General features: G+C 40.2%; 3 non-coding genes across 3 annotated transcripts; all 3 read right to left on the bottom strand.

Annotated features, from left to right (window-relative positions):
- Position 1: 1 nt before the first annotated feature.
- On the bottom strand, positions 2-73 carry trnam-cau (transfer RNA methionine (anticodon CAU)). The gene has a single exon. It is a non-coding gene; the product is annotated as a tRNA-Met (tRNA).
- Positions 74-417: 344 nt separating this feature from the next.
- Positions 418-489, bottom strand: trnam-cau (transfer RNA methionine (anticodon CAU)). Its single transcript has one exon. It is a non-coding gene; the product is annotated as a tRNA-Met (tRNA).
- A 189-nt stretch (positions 490-678) lies between these two features.
- trnam-cau (transfer RNA methionine (anticodon CAU)) lies at positions 679-750 on the bottom strand. The gene has a single exon. It is a non-coding gene; the product is annotated as a tRNA-Met (tRNA).
- Positions 751-3690: the final 2940 nt, after the last annotated feature.

Here is a 3690-nt window from a genome sequence, read left to right as displayed (position 1 = left end):
TTAGCAGAGGATGGTTTCGATCCATCGACCTCTGGGTTATGGGCCCAGCACGCTTCCTCTGCGCCACTCTGCTTTCATTAGTTCTTGATAGACCAGTGTTCTTTGGTTTTCAACTATTTGTTAGTCATATGGGACTGAGTCAAGATGACGTCTGGAAAGGAGATTTTGCTTTACACTCCATCAAAGATCAGATAATCACTGACATTACAATGACAGTGAATGAGCAGGGAAAGCACCACATCATAGGGACTAACTTGCCTAAGTGGAAAAAGATTTTTTCTTAGTGATATCAACTACGGCTTTGTTTTTCCTACGATGCCAGATACAAAAGTGTTGCCGCTCCACTTTTGAAGTCACAACAGTACAACTACTTTTAATTTTGTGCTAAAACATATAACATGGGGTCTTCCCAAGTCTTAGCAGAGGATGGTTTCGATCCATCGACCTCTGGGTTATGGGCCCAGCACGCTTCCTCTGCGCCACTCTGCTTGTGCGTTCTGCTGTTTGGGTGTGGGTGATGTATTTCCAGGCCCATTAGTCATTATTATTTTGTTTCCAAACGGTAAAATATGCAAGTGATTGTAGTCACTTATTCTGCTTGCCTGAAGAGGATATCTGAGTTGAGACACTCATGGCAACAGATGACCATTTGCCTGAAGTATTGGTAATATACTCCATTAGCAGAGGATGGTTTCGATCCATCGACCTCTGGGTTATGGGCCCAGCACGCTTCCTCTGCGCCACTCTGCTTCCTTTAGGTAGTGATAAACTAATGTTGTTTTCATTGAACTCATTTTTCTAATATGAACACCATGAGACTAAATCAAGACATCTGACTGATTTATATATATACAGACCCTTTCCAAAAAATTAGAATATCATGGAAAAGTTGTTTAATTTCCATAATTCCATTCAAATAGTTAAACTTTCATAGATTATAGATTCAGGNTTGTATTATTATGAGATTTTACACTTGGCACACTGGCGGCTCCACATGGCAGCAGCTGGTAACTGTTGGAGGAATGTTTGAACTACAATTTCCAGAAATCCTGTGAGGCAACATCAGTAAATTACACTCATGTTTACAGACTCAGGCAGCCTGCGATGCTTCTTTTTGTTGTTGCTGAGAGCTAGCGCTGGGATGGGGATGGGAGGAATGAAAAGAGAAGTCCAGCTCTCTTTGAGGTGCCAAGAAAATAAAAAATGATGTGAGTTTGTTTGAGGAAGCAGCGATGAGTGGTCCACTTCTGGATGTTTTCTCTCCTTTGACTTTTTGCCCTTAATAAACAGAGGAGAGACTCAGAGGAGCTGGAAGGGAGAGAGGAGAAGAACACCAGACTGCTTCATTATTATTAAAAAAACAACAGAAATCAACACTGTGGGGATTTTACTGCACAACTTTGTAATTTGTGTTTGCATGTAAGGTGTTTGATTTTAGTAATTATATTGATTCTTGGTGCGATTGTGATAATAATCTTATTGAAATTTGCATGTGCTGCAATATAACACAACTAGTCTAAGGATGAAGCTCATATTATATATATTTATATCGTGGTCAGCGAGGATTCTACGGCTAACTGGCGTGCATTATTTTCGTGTACACGCACACGTAGTTCGTCGAGTTAAATCACAATTATATCACGCCGCTCTGGGCATCACCATAGCAACGCGCAGATCAGCTGTGTCTTGACATGTGAATGAGAGAAAAAAACATGGATTTTGAGGTTAATTTTAATATTTTTGGCCAAAACAAAACGTATGAAGAATAGGAAGAGGAGGAGAGCAAACGAGAAGAACAGCAAAAGCAACAACATACAGATTGATACCGTGGTCAGAGAACTCTACGGCTAACTGGCGTGCATTATTTGCATAAAATAGTCCCAAAAACTTTGGCATTTTTTAGCAAGTTCTGTTAATTAAATAAATATTTTGTGTGTTTGCTCGCTGTGAGGGACCATGGTATAAGTACGGATTAAACAACTCGGAGCCGTGCATTATACGGTTTGAATGCATTTAGCGGAGTAACACTGTGTCGTGGTGTTTTAGACTCTGCTGCATGCATTAAAACCGTATAATGAACGGCTCCTCGTTGTTTAATCCTTACTTATATATTACTTATGTGTTAAAAAGTCAGGAGTTCATCGACATTATTGACAGCTTCTTTTTTTTTTGAAAAAGCTACTTTATTTTGCGGGTTCCCTCAAAATATTCTGAATAAATTCCCCGTTTCTGGACCCAGGAATGACAGTGGTGGGATCTGAACCCACGCCTCCAAAAAGACTGGAGCCTTAATCCAGCACCTCAGACCACTCGTACATATGACCCCAAGTTAGCTTGTCAGCTTTGCTCATACCTCTCCTGTTCTAGAGAATAACACAAAAAATAAGCTTCTCAGCTGTAACTGTAACTGTGTGCCGACACATCCATCCAGTCATTAGATGTACAGCTTTATCCTGTGGAGGTTCATGGAGGAACTGGAACCTCACCCAGCCTGTCCCAGTTGACGTTCGGCTACTTCCTGGACTGGTTGTCAGTCCATCACAGGGCTCCAGTGAAACACGAGTGCCATCCTATAATTCTGAGCACTAAGTGGCACAAGCAGTAGATTTCACTCTGCTGTCAGGAGGATACTTTCTAAATCATCAAAGCTCAAATATTTACGGGCATTACAGTGACAGTGAGGCAGCATGTTCAACGCCAGGAGCAAGGAACCAACCGGCCAAATGGAAAATGGATGTTTGTAATCTTATCGATTACACCAGAGGTCTGTAATATGTTAGCTTTAACTCTGGGTTTTCGGGATTTTGACGATGGTTTGTTTCTTACCAGGGTACATCGTCATGGTAACTCATGCTGGTAATGTTCTAGATAGTAGATAAATGTGTATTTTAATACAACTGACCAATTATGCTCTCGTAAAAGGCGATCTTAATTAATAGAAGATCCTAACTGAGGAGATCTGTGGTAAGTTATTATGTTATAAATAAGGCTAAAGCAGTCTTACATTCCATAGTAATCTCACATTGAATGTAGTATCACTAAATCCATCCTCCCCATCGCCGTGAAAATAGTTCTATATTTTTAATTAGTTATTTATTATTTAAAGAATTTGTCCTTTTTGTGAGTCCGATAAGGGACCACACTGGCTATTTAATTATACCATCATGTGTTGCATAATGATATTTTAACCGAGTGTTGAATAAAAAAACGTATATCTAAGCAACTCATACATAATTAAAATTTCCTTCAGATTGTGCCCTATATGAAGCTCTGATATTCATAAGCCTAATGACTCACGTTCACATCGTCAGCACTTTTATTTAAAAAAAAAAAAACTTTCCTTCCTGGTTTTGACTGCATCAGCTGTGTTGCTTTATCCTGTAGTATAGTTTTCTTTCATTCGTTTACGATTGAAGTTTGTTCTTCTTTGTAGAAATATGCAGCTCGGTAACCGCCTATGGTGTCACCACCATCCCCTTAATGCTGCCTCACAGCTAGATTCAGAAATCCTGGTTGACTTTGAGTTGATGACAGGCTTCATGTGACCACTGTAAAACCAAAGTAAGGCCTGGTTATGTTGAGCTGCCACACCTAAACATGTTGATGTTTTTGTACCAGTCTCCTTGATGTTGGTTAGCAGAGGATGGTTTCGATCCATCGACCTCTGGGTTATGGGCCCAGCACGCTTCC

The sequence above is a fragment of the Stegastes partitus genome, unplaced genomic scaffold, assembly GCF_000690725.1.
Source record: "Stegastes partitus isolate 25-593 unplaced genomic scaffold, Stegastes_partitus-1.0.2 Scaffold561, whole genome shotgun sequence".
Classification (NCBI taxonomy): Eukaryota; Metazoa; Chordata; class Actinopteri; family Pomacentridae; genus Stegastes; species Stegastes partitus.
Note: the sequence above shows the minus strand (reverse complement) of the source record. Positions and strands in the feature narration are given on the sequence as shown.